We start from the raw sequence: 25,956 nt of genomic DNA on the forward strand, positions 1-25,956 counted from the left end.
ACTATCTGCAGTGATCCTGCCTCCTAGGGGAGTGACATACGCCTCTCCTAAGTAGGTAACTTCGTGTTATGCAAAGTCCCTTGAAGAGTCACATGGTGTGAAAGCTGGCCTCAGGGAAGAGAGATGGGAAGCAAAGGGAAATAATTTGCTCAGCACAGGAAAACAAAAATTTGACAGCTTCTGAAAAGAACCCAAAGACCCTGCACCGTTAGTGCCTGGGAGCTGGGGAGAGGGTTGGAGCTGGGCAGTATGGTAGCAGGGCTGGGCCGGCAGAGAAATACAGCCAACAAGAATGAACACAGAGGTGACAGATGGACTTTTCAGAACAATAAAGTCTAGAGATCACTCTTTAAGCTTTCACCTGGGCCAGGCTTACAGGGATCCACTCTCTAGAACATCCGCCCCACAGAGTAAATAAAAGTTGCTGCATATATGGCCCTGGTACTTGGAGATATGAAAGAATTTGTGGGGGTGAGGTGTCAATCAAACAAAACTAAAGACCAACATTTGTTGAAGAAAGGTATGGAGGTAGGGATTGACACAAGAGTGAAAATACACACCTTTGCTCATTTGCTCCTGTTCACAGCTCTGTGAGGGCAGTGGTCAATACGTCCAGCCAGCAGAACTCTGGAAATGGAAGAGTCTGCCTAATACATGGAGGATGTTCCATCGTTAGAGGTTTCTAAACAGAGTTCTCCCAATCCTCCAAACCCTGACAGTCCCCAATTCTGTTAAGAGGGTCAAGAAAGTCCTTCTACTCATTGAGTCGACCTCTGCCTCCCCATCTCCCCATCTCCTCCCCTCTGAAGCGATACCTAGAAAGTTTTGGCCTTCACTTAGATTCAAGTCCTTTTAAGATTTGGGGAGAGCTGTCATGAAGAAAAACTTAGCTGTCCTCCTAAACCGTGTCTCTCTTGATTTGGGTAAACATCTGGACTACACCTCCCAGACTCCCTTGCAGTTAGGCGCAACCACAAGACTAAGTTATGTCCAATGATACTTAAGCAGTAATGATGTGCACCACTTCCTGGCCTTGCCCATAAAAACCTCCCATGCCCTGCTCCTTATTCTTTCCTGTCCTGCTGACCAGGAGGTTGAATCCAGAGTGACTGGAAGCCACATGTTGAGGATGGCAGAGTTATCATCAATGGGTTTCCTGGTGTGAAGAGTTAATGTACAAGATGGGGATGGAGCATGCAGCATTCCCCAGACTTACTTGGCTGCGTAGCATTTTTGTCTGTGGTTTATGTTGCCAAATATCTCAGCATGGCATTCAAAACCGCCCATTCTCTGGCTCTAGTTGACCTTTCCATCCTTATATGCTGCTGCTTCTCTCTATGAATCTTGTGCTTCAAACAAACTTTCCCAGAACAGTTGGCTTTCTGAGAAGCCAGAAACACCAGGGGAACTAAGGAGCAATGGCAAGCAGGTTTGTGGATTTTGCCGTGACTTGTCCTGCCTCTAGCTGGTGTTCCCTCCCTCTAAACTGTTTTTCCTGAGGCTCTTCACATTGACCAAGTCCTTCCTCCATGACCTGATCAGCCTTCCACGAAGTGTCCGTTGTTCCTACTACCTCCTCTACTCTATGAGCAAACAGTGCCTATCGGTCATAAAAGAATTCACGAATATTCCAGATCTCCTCTTTCCAGGCACCTGAGAAGACTGCACTTCCTGGCCTCTTTTGAAATTAGTCTTGCTTTGGCCAAAAAAATGTAGAAGTTTGAAAACCCATAACATGCTTCACCATATTCTCTTTTCCCTCTGCCACAAGACTGGCAAAGTTACAGATGCCTCGAGGCTACTCCATCAGCCTGGATCCCAGAGTGAAAACGATGTGGAGACAAGCCACAGCCAACCTGCAATGTACATAGAGTGTGAGTGAGAAATTCTGTTGCTGAAAGTCATAGAAATTTTGGAATCTTTAATTTCCATCCCATAACCTAGCCCAAGCTGACCAATACAGAAACAATGCATAATTCATCACATTCTCTTCTTATTGCCACGGTGATCCTAAAAGCACATAGAATTGGATCTTACATCACTGTGGCCCATGGGTGACTATGAGAGCAGAACCACCTTCTAACATATAGTATTAGAATTAAACTTTTGCAATGGAAACTCCCTAAGGTGTGAGTGGCTGTTCATTACTACAGCATAACTCAGCCTATCCAGTTGTCTTTAGACTCTCTTCATATGTGCCTGTCTTTGATCTTGATTAATATTCCCATATTGATAATATTGTCTGTCATTGCTATGTTCAGCATCATTGCCTCCGGTACTAATACCACCATTCTCGCCATTATGAAATCTGCCATCTTGGCCATAATCAATCCAGCATCCCCACCACTATGAAACCCATCATCACTGCCAACATTCTCACCACTACCACCTCCAATATCAATGCCACTATAGCTCCCACCATTGTCACCAGTAAGCAGCACCACTATCACTTCCACCTTTATTGCCATAGTTATCAATGCCATCCACATTACTATCACCTCCCCTTGTATCACTCCCATCACTGCCATTAACCCCACTGTTACCATCTCTCTCACCACCGTCACTATCACCACCATATTACCTCCACTATCACAGATCATATCCCCTTCTCTAACATCTCCGTCTTCACTGCCACTATCACCTTTATCATCAATAATTCAATCACTTTCATCATCCCACTATAATTATATTCACCATTACTTCCAATATCATCATCAATATCACTTTCACTATCACTAGCACCCTCACTGCCCCATCACTTCTTCTATCACTTCCTCTATTATGTTCATTATAAAACTCCCACTGTTGCTGCCACTTTCTGTACCTCTATCAGCTCCATTATCACACTGTCACCTCCAATTTCACTGCCACTATGACTATTGGGTTCTAAGAATCATTCACAGCTCTCCTCTCCCTCCTTGCTCTACCCTCAAGGAGGAATGTTGCAATAGTTATTCAGGTCTAAGAATATCTTATGGTGCACTGTGCTCGTTAAGGAGATAGTGTGCCAGACTGAATCTCTAGCCCACATGGGTGCAGTATGAGGCCTAGGGACTGCTCCCCCAGGGAGAAGGCCCAATCATCTCTCCTTTTTGGCTTGAATCTCTTCTTCCCACTCCCCTCTCTCCCATGTGGCAGCCACATGGTCCTGGAAAGGTCTGAGCAATGGAGCAAATGCAAGATGTTTCTGTGTTTCTTGAGCTCCCTTTTGTGGCTTTCTGGTGAGTGTGGACACATCCAAAACTTGGGTTTGGACCTAAAGGCTGTAGATGGAGCAGGTCTTTCAGCTGATTTTGGTTCTGAGCCATTTGGACTGACTTATTTGGTCAAGAGTTCTCCACATAATCTAGCATGGCTCGCTAGAGTTCTCATTTTTATATTCTATTTAAATCTTTATTTTTTTATCAAAGTAATACATGTACATATTTTTGAAAGTAAAATGTTCTACAAGGTTTATAATGAAAACCATAAGACTTCTGCTGCAATCCTGCTCACTTTAGAGTCCTCCTTTCCTGAGGCAAACACTTTGAATTGTTTTAACTCTTTCTTCTAGTGTTTATTTTCATATTTCTAAATGATATGGTGGCACTGGTATTTCTTGCATTTTTCAATTTTAGGTTTTATTTATTGGCCTTCTACTATGGCAGATGAGGATCAGCTCTCTTGTACCACCATTCACACATACACATGCATGCAATACTGATTTGATCAGAGCCATATTCAGGTTTCGCATTACAGTTAGAATATTACTATCATTCACAATTGAACCATTTTTCCTTTCTTATACAATGTTTTGGTTCTCTTGGAATTAGTAATTACCTTGTTTGGCCATTTGTTTAATTTTCCATATATCATATACTAATTCATCCCCAAACTTTCCAATGGAACTGAAACTTTCCTTTGAATGTACATTACTGTCAATTTCATTTTTTTCTTGGAGCCCTCCCTCCTAGAGTTCTCCATCTTCATGGTCAATATGGACTGACTGTTCTCTACATGTTTTACATGACTTTCATCTTGATACCTTCCTTCAGCATCATTCACAGACTTCCGTCTGTCTCTAGCCTGATTGCTAGATCCTTTGTCTCTTTCCTCTTCTTCAGTTTAATTCCTAGTTAAGGTGGATAGTATTCGCTAAATATCCTCCTGGAAAAGAATGCTTGGAAGGTAATTTTTTTAAAGGCCATTTTTGTCCAAAAATATCTTTGTTTTTATTGTCACACTCCATTGCTAGTTTGGCTGGGTATAGAAGTCTAGTTTGAAAATGATTTCCCTCAGAATTTAGGAGCAATTTTCATTTTCTTCTAGTTTATACGGTAGTTTTTGAGATCTTTGATGCAATTCTGATTCTCAGTAATTTATAAATAAACTTTTCTCCCCATTCTGGAAACTTTAAAGTTTTCATCTCTGGTGTTTTTGAGATTTTCACTGCAATGTGCCAGGAAGGTGAGTCGTTTTTGTTTTTAAATTCAGTTTGCCATGAACTCATAGAAACTTTTCAACCTGTAAAGTCACGTTCTGCAGTTCTAGGAAGTTTTCTTGTATTGTTTCTTTGGTAATTTCACCTCCTTCCTTAATTTTATTTTTCTCTAGGACTTACATTTTTAGATGCTGCTTCTAGACTGATTATCTAATTTTTCTGTCACTTTCCATTTCTTTGCTATTTTTGTTCTGCTTTTTGGAAACTTTTCTTGACTTTACCATCCAACCCTTCTTTTAATTTTTAAACCAAGTATGGACGTTATATTTGAATTTCCAAGAACTTTCTTTTTTTTCTGCTCCTTTTCAAAAAATAACCTCCAGTTCTCATTTAAAGGAGGTATTATCTTTTTTTATCATTCTGAAAATGTTAATCATAATTTCTGTCTTTTTCTTCGTTATTGTTTCCTCTATGTTCCTTTTCCTCTTTGTTTTGATCTCTGCCTTTCATATTGATGGGAATCCTGAAATATGAAGTAATTCTTAGCTGTCCATTCATATTGAAGTATAAGACACTAAAATTGTGACTGGAAGTGGTGGAAGGTGAAGAGAGAAAGTTGTTGACAGGTAGACTTCACCATAGGGTGATTGAGTGGGACTCACAGTTTCACTGGGAGACTAAATATCAAAACCTGTAGGTCTTTTCTCTTAGGGAAATCTGTCTTCCCAGGAAAGTCTCCTCCAATATCTTGCCTGCATGATATTAACCTGGCTTCCAGTGTTCTGGGCCTTGACGAGGAAGAGAGCTAAGAGCTTCACCCTTCAGGAAACAGGCTTATCTTTAATCCCCTTGTTTTCAGATTGGCTCCTCACTCCTCCCCTAGCTGTGCCTGGTCCTTCCACATCCAGAACCTTTCTGCGTCAACATCAATTAGCAATACAGTCATGTGCTGCATAGGGACATTTCAGTCAACAATGGACTGCATATACGACAGTGGTCCCATAAGATTAGTACTACATAGCCTAGATGTGTAGGGCTATACATCTAGGTTTGTGTAAGTACACTCTATGATGTTCACTCAACAACGAAATCGCCTAATGACACATATCCTCGTCGTTAAGTGACACATGACTGCTATTGTGTCTTAGATAAACCTCATTGACTATGATACTGCCACTGCACGAAGCTATCTGGTTCAACATCTCAGAGCATAAACCTTCTGTTTTCTGCCAGCACAGGAAGGGATGATTACCTGGATATATAGGGTAGAGGAATAAATTTGGATGGGGAGGCACTTACTACTTCTCTTCAAAATTTGTGAACAGTCCTCCCGTTTTTTACCCTCATTCTGAACCCCTGCCTTCAGAAGTAACTGGTGCTTCTACTTCCCAGGATTTTCTGGGATTCTGTGGCTAGAAATGTTTTGCTACCTATTGGCTCCTGCCATGTACCCGCACACCCATGCAGGCTTGGGTTTCAGTTTTCTGTGGTCTGCTAAGTCAGGTACCACTTATCCATCCACTTTCTAATTTCCAAATTCTTGACTTCTCTTGTCTGCTACTGTTTCCTCTCCCATTCTCTTTTTCCTTGTGGGTTTATGCCTTTTTTTAAAAAATTCCATTAATGACATTTTAGTGGGGCTTCTGGAAGTAGCCAAGATAAACATGTGTGTTCCATCAGGGATGATTAAGAAGTCTAATGTTCTTTATTGGAGTTTAGGGCCAAAGTAACAGTTAATCATAAAGCATTCTTCCACCTTGCTTTGACTGCCTCCTCTGTGCCTTTTACTGCTGGAGTGGATAACTGGTTGATGGTAGTCCTCATCACAAATTACCATATCTCACCATGACTTCAAATCAAGTGCAACGTAATCATCCCTAACAACACAAACATCATCACCTCTAACATAGCCTTTATCATCACCCTCACCACCACTGTTAGCCTCATCACCACCATTACCCTCATCTTCACTTCATTGGCGCCTCCGTTATCATTGCCACCACTGACCCCACCATCACCTTAGCCACATTCTCCATAATTTCCTTCAGAGTATCCATCACCACTATCACTTCTGCTATCACCACCACTCTCTCCTCCACCACTATCTCATCATCATGAATATCATCAACTCCACTGTCACCACTTTCATAATTTTCACCAAGACTTCCACCATCTCCTCCAGCATTATTACCTCCAGAGAGGTTTTTTTATGCTATATATTAAATATATTCTTCTTCCATATGAGTTGCAATAGCGATTTTCAGTAATATGGAGAAGGAGTGATTTCTACCTTTGAACACATGCAGCATTCTTCTTGTAGAAAAGAGAGAGGTGGAAAAGGACCTACTGGTTTCTCCAGTTCAAGCCACATACATGGAGAGAGGGTAGGGGAAAGAGCACATTCATTGAGCCCTTCTTAGGCAGTAGGCGTCATACTGGACACATTAGGTAGAGTATTTTCTCTGGTAAGAACCATTGCCCCAGTTTTACAAGGAGGAAACTGAGATTCCCAGATGCTAAATAACATACTCAAGGCCACACAATTAATAAGCAGTGGAGCCAAGATTCCAACCCTGTGTGACTTCAAAGTCCATATTCTTTCCATTACACTATGCTGGCAAGAATCTCAGGAGCTTGGTTTCAGCACAATGGGTTATGACTCTGAGCAAAGACAGCCATAGTCATGGTCCCTGATCCCAGGGAGATCTGATCTGACAAGGCAGGAAGAAGCCGTCTCTCAAAAAGACTGTTATCTGATGGAGAAGACTCAACCCCAGCCTCACAGAACCTGTGCTGTGCCTGAAGGCCTCACTCAAGCAACCCTTTACAGTGCCCGAGCCCTGCCACCTCTCCCTGACCTTGGGTTCCCAGAGGGAGGGAGGGAGTGTGGACATCCAGTCCTGGGAATGCCTGGGGTTGGGAGAGCTGAGTTATTTTGGGATTGTTTACATTTGGAATCTTCCTGATCTTTGGTCCCAGAAAAACACCCACATGTTGGAAACTCTTCCGAGTTATTCACTGTTGGGGTTTTTCTTCATGTCCTTCAGCTTTTTCTTCTTGGATGGAAAAAAAATCTGCTAGTGATTAGTCACAACCTGTGAGGCTCAGCTTTTGACAGCCCCACTGAGAAGAGAGAGACAAAGAGGCTCAGAGAGGGGCCCATGGGCAGATGCTTCTGGGAAGGAAATGTGGTTCATGGCATTGACCTCCCGGGGTGAGGGATGGTCCATTTGCCTCTATCTGCCAAGGGACGATCGTTCCCTGGACCATGGCTGTTCCATTCCAAGCCCTCATCCCAACTTCACTGGGGAGCACAGGCATTAGAAGGAGGCCCAGGGGGTCAAGACCTAGGCAGGCAGGCTAAAAAGAGAGGAGAGAGGAGCAGGTGCCAAGTACAAAGGACGCCTGGCCCGTGGGGTCCCTTTGCCCGTGGTCTCCAACCATCCATTTCAGGGTGGAAGTCTAAGCTATGACAATCCCATATCTCTTTGGACAGCCATATGATCTCTGGCAGGTTTTATTACATTTTTGGGCTCCTGGAAATCCCAGGATGTGAGCGGGCCTTCTGCTATTTGTGAGAAGGGTAAGGGTTGGGTGGGGCTGAGCACGGTCCACAGAGGCCAGGACAAAGGGAGATTGTTTGAGCCGAAGAACTCGGGCCTGGAAGTCAGATCTGGATCCAATTTTAAAATCTAAGGATTGTGAAACATGGTCGGGAGGGGGTAATAAAGGGAATTTGGGAAATCTCCCTTGATGTAGGTCTTTTTAAAGAGGTTTCAAGGCAACAAAGGGAAAATCAATTAATACAATAAACAAGAATACAGCAGGATGGCTTCATGTCAGGGGAATGGCAGAGCTGTCCCTAGGGTGTGTGGGACCCCAGGAAAATATGTTTTTTGCCAGGCTCCTGTCTATATAAACAATTTGAGTCATTCAAAATCAGTGTGTCAGCACCATTCTGAAAGCCCAGTCTCGTGTGATCCCAAATAAAAAAAATGCTTCACTAGCCAGGGGAGTAATCCACTCGCCAGACTGCCTGCCTGGAACTGAGCGTGGCCATGAGGCCCCAGGATGACTGCATCGGCATGAGTCTCATTGCTTCTTGGGGCATCCAGTCGACCCCACACACACAGAGTAGAGGGTTGGAGGGTACTCAAAGGAAGAGAAATAGAGACTGAGGGCCACACAGGTCCCAGTCCAAGCTCAGGGTGCCCCTCTCAGATGACACTGCCAGCCCTGGTCAGTCCTAGCCATAGAGGGGACCTAGAAATTTCAAAGTAAGTACTCAAGGCATGAGGACCTTTCCCCAGGTTTAAGGACAGCACTGGGACTGAGAGCAGGAAGCCCTCAGCAGAGCATGTCATGCCTCTACAGTAGGGGTGCTGAAAGGCAGGCCGAAACACCTGGTTTTTAGTCCTGACTCTGTCTTTGACTGGCTGTGTGACTTCAGGCCACGCTCTACTCCTCCCTAGGCCTCAGGTTCCTCATCCATAAACCGGTGATGGCCATGTCCACTCTGTAGAGCTGTTGTGAAGGTTAATAGTCCAGTGTTCTGGTCCTGCGTCTTTCGCAAAGGGTGGACTTGCCACGTGGGCGATATGGTCCAGGTCTAGAATCTCGGCCCTGACTTCCAGAGTCTCCAGGAGGATGCTAAACTGACCGACACTACTTCTCCTTGCCCCCACTGCTAGCCCTGGGGCTAGAGCTCTGCTTGTCTTGAGAAGAGGGGTCACTAAGCCAGGCCCCCTAGGGGAGGGCAGAAGGCCAAGGTAAAGGCATGTTATCCAAACAGGCAGTCGAGGCCAGCACGGTTCAAGCTGCAGGTCTGACAGGTAGAGGAAGAAGGCCCAGACTGGGTCACCCAAGCGAGGTTCTTGAGGATGTTACACCAGCGGAAACACTGCCAGCTTGGACTGAAGGGGATGGAGGATGAAATAAGAGAAGGCCATATGACAGTGAAAGCAAAGATTGGAGTGATGCTGCCACGAACCAAGGAGTGCAGACAGCATTCTTGCTGGAAAAGGTGAGGAAATGGATTCTCCCCTATGGGGGCTACAGGGCCAGGGGCTGAGGAAGTCTTTGGGCTGGGAGCCATCCTGGTCTGCTCGTAGGGAAAAGAAGTGGCAGCCGAGCCCTCAGAGAAAAACATTCAAGCCTCCATCTTGATCCAGTCCTATGTGTGACGGAATCCTGGTGGCTGCCTAATACAAGTCCAGATTCCTGCCCCCAAACCCGCCCCATGAGCCAGCTGAGGAGTCTCCAGGGTCTGAAGGCCAGGTGTGGAGTGGGGATCAGCACTGGAATAAGCTAAGCATGCCCTCTATCTCGGACTCCCTCTTTCTCTCCCGACTACCCAACCTGCAATACTACACTTAGGGGCCTCTCAGAAAATACCACTGACAGCACCTGCTGTTGCCTGTGGAGCTGGACTGAGGTCCCCTAGGACCCCCGGCACAATCAAACCAAGCTAGAAGCCCTTGACAATGACCCAACAAGGGCTCCCCAAGAGCCCATCATGAAGACACTCCATGCTCTTGCCATCCCCAGAGCTCTATCCTGCCAGGTGGCCACCCTGGCCATCTGCCTGCTCTTCTCACACTATGGAGCCTCCGAATCCTCAGCCTGGGAGACAGCCCTTCCCCTACCCCCACCTCCATTTGGGAGCACCTCACTCCTCCATCTACGGCTACTTTTTTTTAACAAAAATGTAGTCTGTCAAAGGATGTTTTCTTCTTACTTGCAAATTTAAATGAAAAATCTTACCAAGATAGAAAAATCAATTCCATTTAATTACAGTGCACATTTAATGCACCAAAATTATTAGAAAGAAAAGACTCTCAGGTCCATCGATGGCCCCAGAGTGAGGGTGTGAAGCCACAGGTGCAATGCCACACCTAGCAATGCAGCCCCACCCTAGTGACAGAATATGGCACGGGTATTGGCCCCACCCAAAGACAAGAAAGAGCTAAGTGACTGCTGGGTCCAGAGAGCTGGAATGGAGGCAGAAGCGGTCTCCATAATTGTGTCCCAGATGTCATCCAGGCCTAAGATTTGCCAAAGTGGAGGAAGGATGGGAAAGACCCCTAAGAAAGCAGGATAGGTGAAAGGATCTACACCCGAGGGGAAGATTGAGGCCCAAAGTATTGGGATTATGGCCACAGGACTGGTGGCCTTGGCCTAGTTTGGTGACATCAGGAGGCTGGCACCACTCGGGTCAACCAACACCCTTCTGCTCAGGACATCATGATCATTTATCATAACAATATCCTTTTAGGTCACTTTTGTAACTAACTCCCCTAGGGAAGGAGGTTGTGCATTATTTCTGCCATTTTACAGATGAAGAAGCTAAGGAGAAGTGATGACACTTACGTCCTTCCCTAGCTGACACCCTTCTTCATAGGCAGGAGCCTGAGGAGGACCTCAGGGGAGCAGTATGGAGCCCCAGGAGCCAGTCCCAGCCCTGCATTTGGGTGGAGCCCCATCCTTGCCCCTCACCGCCCCCTGGTGAGTGGAAGCCAAAGTAGCCTGAGCTGGTCATAGAACATGGCTCTCAACAGGACAGGAGAGGCCACTGGTCACCAGGAAGTAGCCCAACCTTCTTGACCTGGCACACTCACCCCTACTCACCAGCCAAAACTCCTAGGCCAGGGCTTCTGGCCTGGACTTACTCTCCAGAAGAACTGACACCTTGGAAACCAGCCCTCACTCTGGCAGAGAAAGATTCAGCCTCATCTCAAGCACTTGTGCCCAAACGTGCCCACTCCATTCTGCTTAGGCCACTTTGTGCTGGAATCAAGCCTGGGCCCAGCCTCCACTGACACACTGGGAGCTTCTTGCTTATTTTCTTCATTTTAATACCCTGCTCTCTCCCTCCCTCAAAAAACTTGTGTTTGGTGGTTGATACTTTCTCCTCCCAGATACCCATCTGTCTGACTTGAATTTTCCTCCAAAGACCAACAGAGATCCACCATGTATTTGCCATTCAGTGAATGGGTCTGAGTCTCCCCATTTCCCAGATAGAGAAAGCAAGACTCAGAGAGGTTGGGTGACTTGCCTGTCAGGATGTACTCAGTCCTGGACCACTGGCCTCCCAGCCTGGGGTCCTTTTCCCCAGACAACCTTGCTGTGGCCTCCCCAAGTAAGATCCAGGAGCTGGTACAGGAACTGGGACAAAGAGGAGGAGGACACTGGGGCCCAGGCCTTGACCCCAAGTTCCTATTTATAATCCTTGTTCCGGAGACGGCCACTTAAACACACATTCCTGATAACTGAATAATCTTTGGCACCAAGCAAAAAATAGCCTGTGGCCCAGACCACAATTGCACAGCTGGAGCAGGGTGAGCAGGGGCAACGTGGGGCTCGATGGTGCAGAACAGGCTGCTGAGGGGGGAGAGGGGTGGCAGACAGGGCCGGGGTTGGGACAAGTGAGTGGAACGGCAAATATAGCCAGTTAAATATAGCCTTGCCGGCCTGGACACAGTGCCAGCCTCCTCTGCAGGGAGCGTTTCCCAAATCGGCTTGGATCTCCTTTTCCCAAAGGAAGTGAGAGCCAGAGTCTGGAGGGGAGGAGCTGGAGGGACCTTGATGGCAATGGAGCCCAAGGCTCTGGAGAAGTCTGCAAACACACTGGGGACCAAGAGTGGCAGCTCTGCTGGCATCTTCTGGAAGTGCTAGTCTGATGGGGGAGGTGTAGCTGTGCTCTGAGGCAGATAGTAGAGGGTATCTCATTCCCCAAGCCAGCTGTTCCCGGCCCCATGCAACTTCCAATTCCAGGAGGACTGATGCTGAGGCCTCTTCTCCAAGAAGGCTCAGACCAGGACAGAAATGGATGTGAGAGACATGGAAAGTTCTGGAGTCCAGAGCCCTGAGGGATCTCTGAAGCAAGTGGGGCCTACCCAGGTGGGGGGCCTCAGAGAAAGCAGCCATGGCTCCTTCTTTTCTCAGGGCCCACCTAGAGCAGGATGCTCCAGGCCCCAGCAGGCCCTGGAGTCATCAGGGTCTCATGCAGAAATGAAGAGAACATCCCTGTCCCCACTACTGTGCTGTGGGTCCCAAAGCACCACTACCTCCGCCCGCAAATCCCACAATGTCCAGCAGTTTCACTCTCTGAAGGGTGTGATGCACACTCAGCATACTTTGCTTGCCCTCCCTTCAGCCTCCTTCCAGTTTGGGGGAATCCCCCTCCGGTGGGTCTTGTGGCAAGCAACATCCCACTCCTACTTCAGAAGGTGAGGGGTGCCAAATCCTCCCCTCACTGTCCCTGACAGTCAGGCACAGGGACTCTGCTATAGCTCAGTCAGGACCCTGCTGAAAGGAACCCCCCAGCCTTCCAAGGCTGTGGCTGTCAGGAGTTCTGCGATGGGGTGAGTGAAGGGGCTGGGCCATGCAGGCCTGGCACAGTCAACCCCGGGGTCCCTTCATTCCAGGAAGATGCTCCAAGAGCCCACCATCTGCCAGATGGTATGCTAGTTACTGTGGGTACCAGAGGGAATGAGACTCAGAAGCTGCCCCAGCAGCTGCTCACAATCAGGTGTGCTGAGAGAGAGGTTGCAGGCCAGCAGGAAGCCTTGCCAATGGGGTACAGGGAAGGGCTGAGGCCTGGGAGGCAGAGTGGATGAGGAATTCCACGCAAGAACTCTGTGTATAAACAGCCAGGGTGAAAGGGGGGGAGGCTGTTTGAAGATGCGGAAGAAGGTCAGTGTGGCTGGTACTCAGAAGGAGAAAGGGAGAGACAGGAGATGCAGGACGAGGTTAGAGAAGGGAGTGGGAGCCAGAGCATGCCTCAGATTCCAAGTTAAGGGGATTCTTCCTGAGGCCAATAGGGAGCCATTGAAGAGTTTTAAGCAGGGGATAACCTGATCTATTCATATGTGAAAAGGATCCTTTGGCCACAGCCTGGAGAGCGGATGGCAGGGGGCCTAGACAGGATGTGGGCAGACCAGTTAGGAGGCACTTGCAGGTGACCAATGGTAGTAGCCTGAACTCAGGTGATAGAAAGAGGAGGTAGACAGAGGTGGGCAGTCCTGAGACATATTTAGGAAATAGAAACCACAAGACATAGCGAATATTTGGATGTGGGAAGGAGAGACAGAGAGAAGCAAAACATTTGTTTATTTGTTCATTCATTCATCAGCTATATAATGAGAGTCTAACACACGTGAAGTTCCTTGCTAAGTACTGGGGATACAGTAGTGAGCAAGACCACAAGGTCTCTGCTCTCAGGGGTTACATTCTGGTGGCTTAGGGGCAAAGTGAAACAAACATGTAACAAATACAGGATCATTTTAGGTAGTAATGAATGCTGTGAAGGTGATAAGCAAGGTAAACAACACAGAGTGGTTTGGGAAAGGGCCTGCCTTAGATAGGGTGTCCTTTGAAGTCATTTCCAGAGAACAGAATCAAAATGCAAAGGGTCAGAGCAGGGAAGAGCTTGCAGTCTTTGAGGAACAGAAGGAAGACCAGTGTGACTGGGCTGTAGTGAGTGAGAAGAAAATTGGAGAAAATGAGACAGGATTAGGTGGCAGCCAGATCTTGTAGGCCACAGGAAGGCATTCCGGTTTTATTCTAGGTGAAATGAGGAGTCACCAGAGGGTTTTTAAGCAGGGGAGGGACATGATCTGATTTACGCTTTTTTAAAAGACCATTTTAGCTGCTTTCTGAAAAAGGGATGATGGCTGTATCTGTTTGCTAGGGCTGCTGTAACAAAATACCACAAACTGAGCGGTTTAAACAACGGACATCTATTGCCTCACAATTCTGGCAGCTGGAAGTCCAAGATCGAGGTGTTGGGAGGGTTGGTTCCTTCCGAGGCTGTGACAGAGAATCTGTTCCAGGCCTCTCCCCCGCTTCTAGTGGTTTGCTGGCAATCGTTGGCTTTCCTTGGTTTGTAGAGGTACCGGCCCAAACCCTGCCTTCATCTTCACATGGCAGTCTTCCTTTGTGTGTGTCATTGCCCACCTTCCCCTTTTTATAAGGACACAAGTCGTACTGGATTAGGGCCCATCCCACCCTAATGACCTCTTCTTAACCTAATTAATTACATCTGCAAAGACCCTACTTCCAAATAAGTTCACATTCTGAGGTACTAGGGAAAGAACTTCAACATATAAATTTTGAGGTGGGGACACTATTCAACTCATAGCAACGGCCATTCACTTCTGTGCTTGGTTAAGTAAAATTTTATACTAGAGATCTTAGATAGCTACACCATTGAGTGTCCAGTGAAGAACTAGTGGATGACGATGCTCTTTATTGAGGTGGTGACACTGAGGAGGAGCAAGTGTGGGAGGAAATGATGAGTTCAGCTTTGAACGTGATAATCTTGAGGTGTCAGCAAAAGATGCAAGAGGAGTAGCTAGCAGGCAACTGGACATACGCTGTGGAGGACAGGAGAAGGGTCCAGGCTAGGGATGTTGATTTGGGAACCCTGAGCATCCCAGGCAGTAATTAAAGTCAGGGAAATAGGTGAACTCATTGGGAAACATGTAGAGGAAAAGGAAAACCAACCTAGGAGCTGTGCCCTAAGGCCTGGACCAAGAAGAGTCCAAAGTAGATGGAGAAGAGGCAGCAAAGACAGGTAGAAAATTGAGAAATAGTGATGCCATGTGAGCCAGGGGAAGGTGGTTTCAAAAAGGAGCAAATTGACTTCTACTTTTGGTACTGGTGGACTAAGCTATTTGGATCAATCCTCCTACTGAAGACAACTGAAAGTGATGAGGGGTTTCTTTTAAAAACATAATCTTAAGAGCGTAGAAGAGCTTATGAGAAAGTTGGGATTTCCTGGAAAGGTAAGGGAACACCCCAATCCTGAAGGCATTTGCCAATCTGTAAGAAAAAGCTTCAAAGCCCAGCTGTGATTTTTCATACCTCTCATGAAGAAGGAGAAAGATGGGAACGCCCAGGGCCTTCCCAGGGTCGATAGAGCACCCCCACATTAAGCTGGAATTCTGAAGTACTGAATCCTTTGGGTAAGGGTGAACTGAAAGTAAAATGACCACTCACTTTCTCCTCCCCTGCCCCCCACTTGCCCCCCGTTCAAGTGTACACATGCACACACACATGCGCACACGCGCGCGCACACACACACACACACACACACACGTGCCTCCCAGGATTACGCAGAGGGTTGACGATGCAGAACAGATCTGGGGAGAAGAGATAGAATAGGAGGGAAGGAGGAAGGGAAGGAAGGAGGAAGGGAAAAGAAAGAGTGGACGAAAAAGCCATCACTAAGAAGTCATAAAACAAAGCCAGACCCTCCACTGGAATCAACAACCAAACTTGTATCACTGGGAGAGTTCAAGGAATTTCAAGCTGTGAAATTTTGTGTAATTGGCATCATACGTGTAGTCTGATTTTTTTTCACTAATATATTAGTTAAAAGCTAACACCTTTAATCCAATTAAATGTGTTTACAGAAGATATCAAAAACCTGAGGATGTACCTACCAAACAAAAGCTGAAGTAGCTGTGTTAATTTCAGATGAAATGAACTTTGAGGCATTGCTAAAGATAAGGTGATCCACTCACAATCATGAAAGATTTAGTTCATCAGAAAGGTATGACAAGTTTAAACTGTATGCACCTAATAACATAGCCTCGAAAGTGTGTAATGTAAAAATGATCAGAACTTGAAAAAAATTGACAAATCCACAATCACATTGGGAGACTTTAACACATTCTGTTAGTAACTGATACACCAAAAAGAAAAAAATCAGTAAGGATACAGAAATTTTGAAAAACAGGATTAACAAACTTTACCTAATGGACATATATAGAAAACAGCACTCAACAACTGCAAAAGATACATTTTTTCTTCAAACATACTTGGGTTCCAAAGAAAATCTCAACAAATATAAAAGAATGAAATCATAAAGAACACATTCTCTCATCCCAATGCAATTAAATGAGAAATTTGGGACAAAAAAAATAATGGAAAAATCCCCTTATGTTTGGAAATTAAAAAACACATTTATATATAACCCAAGTGTCAAAAAATAAATCATAAGGAAACTAGAAAATATTTTTGTGTCCAATAATGAAAATATAATATATGAAAGTTTGCTATTCAGTCAAAGCATAAAGATGAAAATTTACTCCCTTGATGTATTAGAAAAGGAAAGAGCTGAAAAACAATGAGCTCAGCATTGATTCCAATAGTGAGAAGAACACCAAAATAAACCCAAATATAATAAAAGGAAATATTACAAATAAGAAAATGATGAAATAGAAAACAGACATATAATAGAGAGGTTCAACAAAGCCAAAAATGGAGTCTTTGAAAGGACTAATAAAATCAACAAACCACTAGGGAATGAACAAGGGAAAAAGAGAGAGAGAAGGAAGGAGAGAAGACATGAATAACCAGTATCAGGGTGAGAAAGCCTTGCAGATGCAGTAAAGACTTAGAAAGATAAGAGAATGTTATAAAAAAAACTTTTATGCAAATAAAGTTGTATACTACTGAGAGGTCAAGTAAAATGAGAACTAAAATGACCTGTGGGGGCACCAACCATGGCGCCAGCCAGCTGACAGTCTGCCCTCCCTGCCAGATGTCCTCCCCACCCCAGCAAGGCCTCAGGGCCTCTGCCTTTCCAGGTGGAGCCTTTTGCCTTTCTAGCTGAGGGGCTGAAGGTCTCAGTGTATCTCAGACACAGACTCACATTAACTCAACTCAAACAAGCCAGAGCACAAACCAGATGCCAGTTTGTTCCTCTGTAGCAGGGACTGTCCCTTCTTAGTGCCTAGAGTGCACTCTCCACTCCAGGGCACCCTTTCCCAGGGTCAAGGTGGGGAACAGAATAGCAGGAGCCAGCCTGCCCAAGTTCAAATCCTAGCCCTACATTTTAAATTAAACTCTCTAAACTTAAATCCCCTCACTTACAAATTTGGGATAATAACAGATTATTGTGAATATTTAATGAGTTAATATGCGTAAAGAGCTTAAAGCAACACCTGGCACACACTAAGCGCCCAATTAACGTTACTCCTAACAGCCGCTGCTACCTGAGAAGATGGATTCTTACTCAGAAGATTGCTTCATGAATGTGGGACTAGGAAAGGGATGTGGAACCGTTTGAAGGGAAATACTTTGCTCTGGGGAAGCCTAATAAAATATCCCAACTCCACGAGAGAGACCCCTCCCCATTTCCTGAGCCTCTCTTCCCTGAACACGGCTGGAAAGCAACAAACAGCTCTTGTTTCTTGAATCTTTTTAATCCTAATCTCACTATTCCAGTCCACCTGACCTCTTGTAAATGAGCTAAGCATCAATGAGCTAAGTTCACAGTTACTGTAGCTCTGAACTCAAAGGAGTTTCTTAGTGCCCTGGACCTCAATTTCACCTAAATTCCACAAACTCATCTACACAGCTGGGTTAATGTTCTGGTTATCTGTTGCTACGTAACAGACCACCTCAATCTTGATGGCTTCAAATAGGGATTGGCAGGGGGCCAGCCCTGTAGCCTAGAGGTTAAGTTCAGCACATACACTCTGCTTCGGTGGCCCGAGTTCACTTCCCAAGCACAGACCTGCACCACTCATGGACAGCCATGCTGTGGCAGCAACCCATATACAAAGTAGAGGAAGACTGGCAACAGATGTTAGCTCGGGCTGAGTCTTCCATAGGAAAGAAAAAACAGGGGTCAAACTATGTTTGAAAAAAAGTGGGCAAACTATGGCCCACTTTGTGTTTTTGGACAGCCCACAAGCTTATAATAGGTTCTTATGTTTTTAAAGAGTTGGGAAAATAGCAGAAGAAGAATACTATTTCATGACATATGAAAATTACATGAAATTCAAATTTCAGTGTACATAAAGTTTTATTGACACACAGCCACACCCATTCATTTACATGTTGCCTGTGGCTGCTTTTGCAGAACAGGTCTAACAGAGTAGAATAGTTGCAGTGGAGACCTAACAGCCCACGAAGCGTAAAATATTTACTACCTTGTCCTTTAGAGAAGAAGTTTGCCAACCCCCAGGTTAAAACATCAACTGTCATTGATTTTGCTCACGAATCTGCAATTTGAGCAGCGCTCAGTGGGGACAGGTCATCTTTGCTCCTTCCCCCTAAAAGGGGTGGCTTGAGTCTGGAGTGACTCACCCTTGGGGATAGGAACTGTCTGAAGTCCTGCTCACTCACCTGTCTGGCGGTTGGTGGTGGCTGTCGGCTGGCACCTCAGTCGCAACTGTTGGTCGGGTTACCTACGTGTGACCTCTCCATGTGGCTGCTTGGCTTCCTCCCAGCATGGTGGCTGAGTTCCAAAAGCAAATATCCCAAAAGACAGGAAGTGGAAGCTGACAGTTTCTTAACACCTGGTCCTAGAAAATGGCACAATGTCACTTCCACCATATTTTATTGGCCAAACTGTCACAGAGCCCAGATTCAAGGGGAGTGGACACAGACCCTACCTCTCATTGAAAAAAGTGTTAAAGAATTTGGTGGCCACGTTCTAAACCCACCACAGTTGTTGTGAGGATTTGGGGGTCCATAGCAAAGACTCAATAAAGAGTAGCTGTTATTATTACTGTTAATCAGCATCAGCATCACCATCATTTCTGATTATGCTTTAAGGAAGCCTGTGTTCATGGGAGCCTAGGAGGCATCCTGTCTCCTCCTCCTCTGAATCTGTAATTCAGATTACAACTGGTCTGGAGTAGAATGCAGACATCCCTAGTTTTTAGAAGCTCTTTGGGTGATTCCAATGTGCAGCCCGGGTTGAAGACCTTGGAGCACGGGAGCAATTCTAGCGTTTGCTGTCAGCCCACATACAGTAAATGGACATATTTCTCTAGCCCTCTATGGGAAGACTTAAGGACAAGAATCTGGTTCACCCCTGAATTCCCTGCAGAGCCGAGGCCAGAGCCTGGAGTATAGCAGGGGCTCAAGTGATTGCCAGTGGGGTGACAGGCATCTGAGGGTCCCAGGATCCCAGCCCTCTAGTCGGGCCACCCTATTCCCTGCAAGCTTGTTCTGACACTGGGCTTGGGTTGGCTGAGAGCAGAGGTGCCTGGTCTTTTCCCAGCCTTCTAAGCCCCTTCCTTCCCCTGCTTCTCCTTCCAGAATGGGCAGTTTCTGGGTCAACACATTAAAAAAGGCATGAGCTCAGGGCAGAGAAATTGTCCAATTGCCCCTTTCCTTAGGCAGAGGAGCAGCGTGGAACGGGATTACTGGTTGCTTTAAGGGATGAGGAATGGATCTGGGTGGGATAAGGGTTGTCACCAGCTACGCTGAAGGCCCACACACAGCTTGTGCCAGCCGTGTCACATCTGAAGAGCCCTTGCCCTGGGCCACATTCCACACCAAAGCCTGGCCTCCAGATGCCAAGCTTCAGAGTCAGGGCCACCATCTGCCATGGTTCCCATAAGGCCCCCCAGACTGAAGCCATGTGCAGGAGTCCTGTCAGTGGGGAGCTGGGGCCTTCCAGTCGTGGGCACATGGCCCAGCAGATCTGTTGCCCCCACCCCAGACCTCGCCAAGTTTGGAACTCAGAGCTACTCACGTCCAGACATTGTGTGTGTCTCCGTTGGAAGAGGGGCCAGGCAACCTTTCATCAGCTGGGGCTTGGTGAGGTCGCAGGCCTCACTGCAAGTCTCATCCACATCAGTTACATTGAGGATAAACTGCTTCCCAGCCTCACTCAGCCCTGAGCAAGGTCACATCAACGTGACCTCAGACTGACCACAACCGTGGCCACAGACCGACCCCGACACTGACTCGGACTGATTCCAGCCCTAGCCAAGACCAACCTCTGACACTGGCCACAAAACTGATCTTGTCCAAAGACTAACCCTGACCCTGGCTGCAAAACTGACCCTGACCCTGACCACAGACTGACTTCTGACCTCTGAATAGGGTTAGTGGACTGCACCACACCACAGCCTCACAGGCCCACAGGTGCACCAGTCTGGCCACACTTGAGGGACAGCCATGTGGGCCAGGAAGAGGAGCGTCTGTCCTGTGCAAACCCAGGGCTGCCTGCAGCAAGCAGGTCCTCAGTGACTGCCCCCTGGCAAGAGGGCTCAGAAGCACCTTCTGGAACACCTGAAAGGGCCAAGCAGTTGCCAAGCACAGCACCTTGCTTGGCTTCTGGACCCTTGCTCTGGAGTCCCCCATCAGGCAGGCCTTCTCCTTTTTGCTTACTCTAATCCTGCCACATCCAGTCCCATTTGCCTAAGAAGGCCAGTCTGACTGCTCCATTTAGGTTTTCAAAGATCTTTGACCCACGTCATCCTGACAGGATATGTCCTCTAAGAGGGTCATTGGGGAGCTTCTCTCCCTAACCTTCAAACCCAAAAATAGACACCGCCCCCCCCCCCACCTTGCTTCCCCTAACAAAATTCAGGGGACACCAGTCTGGAATTGTTTAAATAAATTTTTCTATCTTCTTGCATACATCATTGCTGGGGAGAAGTCTGGTGTCAATTTGATTTGGGTTTCATTTTGTAGGTAATCTGTTCTCTGTCTTCTAATGAATCAGGAGGAGAGAGGGTCTGGGGCAGAAGGGGCAAGGAGAAGCTCATCCCTTGGGACATTGGGGGTGTGGACAATGGGGCAGGAGCCTGGTTGAGGGGCCTTGGTCATGCTATCTCCCCATTCTATCTGCTGCACCTATGCTCTAAGCACCACTTATTCTTCTCCAGTATTCTTGAGTCTCGAGACCCTGAAAACCAGGGTGCTCTCCATACACACAGCCCCTATTCTTAGAGTTCTAGACCTCCCCTCTTTCATGGCAGGGGCCCATTCCCCATTCCTGCATGGCTGGCCAGGGGCATGCACATGTGAGTACCTGCTATGCAGGGTGTGTGTATTATGTACCTGCATGTGTGTCTGAACGTGCATGTGTTTGTATGTGTGCTTGTGTATGTGTGTACACACACATGGATATAGATGAGGGAGTGTGTGTGAGGTGTCTAGAAGTGAGTGTGTGTGTGTTTGGTATGCACATGGGTGTGCATGTGTTACGTGGGTACTGTGAATGGGTTACATATAAGGAGTGTCGACATGTGGGCATTTGTGTATGTGTGCGTGTGTTCTTCCATCCCTGACTAGCAGTGTGCTCCTTAGGGGAGGCAGCCTGCGGTGTCCCCTCACCTGTATTTCCTGCACAGTCCTTGGACTGGATGTGGCAGGTTCAGATTCCCAGCAAAGCTTAAGGCTTGGATCCAGTAGGACAAGATGCAAAGCCTTCTAAGTCTGTGGCCAGTAGCCTTGACAGAGCCAGAAACTTGTCAGCAGTCAGGGTCCATGAATGGCCTGGAGGAACAAGGATACCAGGAGACTTTGGGGTGGCCTTGTGCCTCAAAGTTGTTACTCAACCACCAAGGCCAAGTTCATAGGGCAATTACTGGAGCACACACCATGCACAGCTAATGCTGTCCTTCTATCCCAAGATCCTGCCCCTAGGCTGCAAGCCCTTCAGCATGCAAAGCACTAGTTCCTGCTTCCCCATCCCACTGCTCAGCCCCAGGCCCTCTTGTTCCACTCCACTCACCATACACACCCTTGCAGAGAACAAAAAGTGGGAGCCTGAGTGTCTTCCACCCCTAGGAAGTTCATGTTTTCCACAGCTGGGATTCTGAGCATGCCAGAGCAGGAAAACCAGGAAGTACCCTGAGAAAAGATCCTGCCCTCCTGGGTAAGACTTCAACTTCCGTCTCAGCCCTGCCCACCCTTGCAGCGAAATCTAAGGCTTCAGAAACTTCCCTGGGTTCTGCTGCACCCTACAGCTGGGAGAGATTGTTACAGAGTGAACCGACTCCCTCTAACTGGCTCTCAGGGCCTGTGAGGAGTCTAGGATTCCAGCACACAGACTCACATGCTGATCCACAATACCCTTCCTGCCAGATAGAGGGAGAATCAGAAAGTGAGGCATCCTGGGAAGGCCACGAGGCATCCTGGGAGGCTGTGAGGCATCCTGGGAAGGCCACGAGGCATCCTGGGAGGCTGTGAGGCATCCTGGGAAAGACATGAGGCATCCTGGGAGGACATGAGGCATCCTGGGAAGGATATGAGGCATGCTGGGAGGCCATGAAGCATCCTGGGAGAAGTTTGTGATTTGGGTGAAGTCCCAGCTGAATTTCTTATTAGCTTAATGAACTTTGGCAAAGTTTTCTTTAGTTTATTTTACTTATATAAGATAATAACATGATTTAAAATCCAAACTAGACCACTCTTAAGAGTGAAAGGGGACCCTATTAGTAATTATACCCAGACAACAGGTATGGACCCCAACCATTCCAGGCAAACAGGGACATGTGATCACCCTATGTCATCTACAGTAGTGATGATGATGATGAAGGACTTCCAAAAGGGAAGGGCCCCTGATAGAGTTCCAGACGTTCCATTTTGGCCTTGAGCCAGGGGCTGAGGGTAAAGGGAGGGAGAAGGGGCCACAGGCAGTCCCTCCCCTTCCAGCCCCTCTGCCCCCAGCCTCCTGCCCTCTGCCAGCCCTGCTCCCCTCCACATGCCCAGACTCTCTGACTCTACAGCAGCGCTGATGCCTTTAGCAGTCGCCCGGGTTTATCTCCAGGGGAGTGCTAGGTTCAAAGATCAGGTAAATTTTCTGGCAGACGTGGGGCTGGTGGCCGACTGCCAGAGGTAGGAATGACCCTGCAAGCTAAGGGTCAGCTGGGTTATTTTGACTCCTCAGCATGGGGTGAGGAGGCCTCGGGAAAGAGAAATCTACAGTATGGAGGGAGAGAGACTCCCACCTCTGATGAGCTGGACTTGGCTTTGCCTTCCAGCTTGGAACAGGAGGGGCAGAAGGAGGAACCAGGGCAAGGAGCTGGAAAAAGAACGGGGAGAAGGAGCTGGGAAAAAATAAACCTGGAAAGGAACCTATTTTAGAAGTCATTCTTTTTGGTTCCAGCTCTCCCCCACCACACCCCAAAACCTAGGCATTGGGCCACAGGGTGTGGTGACAAGGTGTGTGTGGTCAGTGACTGGAAACCTTTAGGCATCCAGGGCAGCTGGGGAAAGGCCAGGTGGGGAGGAGGTGGGCAGGGCATGGCAGAGGTCACCACAGCCAGTCCCCTATTTTGCCACCCTTAAGTGCCCCTAGATAGTGACGCACATTGTATGTAGCAACGCAGAAGACACAAAGTTTCCCCCCGAAACACTTGCCCTTGTCAACTCAAGGCATCCTATATGTTCAATTCTACTCTTTTATTTTTTAAATGCTGATTGCAGCTCATGGCATTGTTTTCACAATTCACTATGGGTTATAGCCTGTGGTTCTGAAAATCACTGCTCCAGACTAATTTTCCAAAACCTTAATGAGCCTGCCTATAAATCACCTGGGAGCTTGCTAAATGCAGATTCCAGTTCATTAAGTCTGCCATGGGACCTGAGACTCTGCATTTCTACGAAGCTCCCAGGTGATACAATGCTGCTGGTCCTCAGACCTTGGAGTAAAAGGACCCAGACCACAACTTCCTGGACAGCACCAATTTCAGCAAAGACCTTGGGGATCATGCATGCAAGGTGTAAGGGGAAGATGAAAGGTCACCCCACTGAGGGTTGTCCACCACTCAGCCTCTAGGCAAGACTTCAGCTGAAATGCAGCACGGGCATGATGGCATCTGATGGCAAAGAGTTGCCCTCCAGGATCCCAGCCTGCACTGCTGTGATCTGGGAGCCAAGCAAGGGTACAGCTGTCAGTCAGCATTAGCTGGGCCTCACAATAAAAAAAAAAAAAAAGAAACTTGTAGGTGTGGGAACCAAGGTTGACAGTGTCACAAACAAATTACTCACTGGAGCTCTAGCATTAACTAGGAACAGCTCCCTGGTTAGTGTTCCATTCTTTGAGTGGAACAATAATCCTGACCTTGCCCATCGGTACTCAAGTTAGAAACAGCTAGGCAGCAATTGATTAGTGAGTATAGAACAGAACTCCAGAAAACACTAGCTCAGCAAGATCAACCAAAATGAGTTCCAAGGTCAAATGTGCTTGGGAAACACAGCATGTTATCTCCTCCAGGCCCACCTTGGAGCATCCTTGTTCACAGGGAAAGGCTGTGAGAAGATCGGCAATCAAGAACCCTGTTTAACTTGTTTTAACTCATCCTTTCCCAAACTTAGTCAACCATGGAACTCTTGTTTGTTTGTTTTGTAACCTATTACTACGGACTGAATTGCGTCCCTCCAAAATTCATGTGTTGCAGTCCTAAACCCCAGTGAGACTGTATTTGGAGATAAGGCCTTTAGGTAGACAATTAAGGCTAAATGAGGTGATAAGGGTGGGGCCCTGATCCAACAGGACCAACGTTCTTACAAGAAGAGGAAGAGATACCAGAGCTCTCTCTCTCTCCATGTGCTTGCACAGAGGAAAGGCATGTGAGGACACAGTCAAAAGGTGACCATCTGCAAGCCAGGAAGAGAGGCCTCACCAGAGACCAACACTGACAGCATATGGATCTTGGACTTCTAGACTCCAGAACTGTGAGCATATAAATTTGTGTTGTTGGTGGCATTCTGTATGGCAGCCCACGCAGATTAATCCACCCATCTCTGACCACACCCATGGAATCTTTAGGAATACAGGAGTGGAACTGTGCGTTTCATACACTTGACCTTCTAGGAGATGTATAAGTTCATAGAGACAGGAGGGGGACTGTGATCCCCATTTTAGAGATTAGGAAACTCAAGTCCATGAGCATGAAGTGAGTAGCCCAGAGTCACACAGTTGGACATAACGGGGCCCAAGGAATTCAAACCCGGCTCTGATTGCATCAGAAGACAAGGCTCCCGCTGTCCAGAGGCCACAGTCTACCATGTATGATATTCCCACTCGTGATGAATAGGGGGCGCTCTCCCTGAGCACAAGACTATGCACCATAAGAAAAATTGGTGTTGATCAAAGAAGTTTTCCTGAAGAAGGTGGATTCTAGAAGGGGGCGCAGAATGGTCTTGTTGGAAGTAACCATGGATGAAATTAGTTGATGACAGGAACTTAAGTACTAGGCCGAGACCTAATCTCGACCCAGCTGGGCAGTAGGGAGCCACTGTAGTTTCTTGAGCAGCAGGAGCCATGACGTGTCTGTGTTGGTCTAGGTGTATGGGATGGCTGGGGAGGAGCCTGGATCTGCTAGGCCCCAGGTCTAGACCAGCAGCAGAGCGATCTGCAGAGGGGAAACACAGAAGGCATGGAGGGACTAACTTTGTCATTCTGCCCCATGCCTGCCTCCGTGATCTTGCTGCCTGGAGTGAGGATGTAGGACTCTGGGGGCTGGTTGAATTTTCCAGGCCTTGACATTTAGATCTGGGCCTGGCAGCCAGCCCCTCCCAGCCTCCTGCTGGGGAAACTGACAATGCGGAGGGCGGATGGAAAAACTATTTAAGAGACTAACCACATGCCCTCGTGCACACGCACACACACATGGCTGGGATGGCTACTGGGCAAGGGGGATCTCTCTCTGCTCCTCTTCTTTGCTCTCCACATGTAACTCCAGCTCAATGCTCTCATTTCCACGTATCCTCCCAGACCAAGTCCTTCAGCCCACACTTGTCATCATATGAGAAGAAGGAGTGAGCCC

At 47.2% G+C, this 25,956-nt stretch overlaps 1 long non-coding RNA gene across 1 annotated transcript in view; it reads right to left on the bottom strand.

Annotated features, from left to right (window-relative positions):
* The window catches only part of LOC138917668 (uncharacterized), a 56,875-nt gene that overhangs the window by 22,796 nt on the left and 8,123 nt on the right, over positions 1–25,956 (bottom strand). Inside the window, exons 2-4 of the long non-coding RNA XR_011425983.1 lie at positions 18,563–18,741; positions 1,745–1,856; positions 561–647 (exon numbers count right to left, since the gene is read on the bottom strand). This is a non-coding gene — a long non-coding RNA (uncharacterized lncRNA). The remainder of the gene's footprint in view (positions 1–560; positions 648–1,744; positions 1,857–18,562; positions 18,742–25,956) is intronic.

This window comes from Equus caballus, chromosome 15, assembly GCF_041296265.1.
Source record: "Equus caballus isolate H_3958 breed thoroughbred chromosome 15, TB-T2T, whole genome shotgun sequence".
NCBI classification, from domain to species: Eukaryota; Metazoa; Chordata; class Mammalia; order Perissodactyla; family Equidae; genus Equus; species Equus caballus.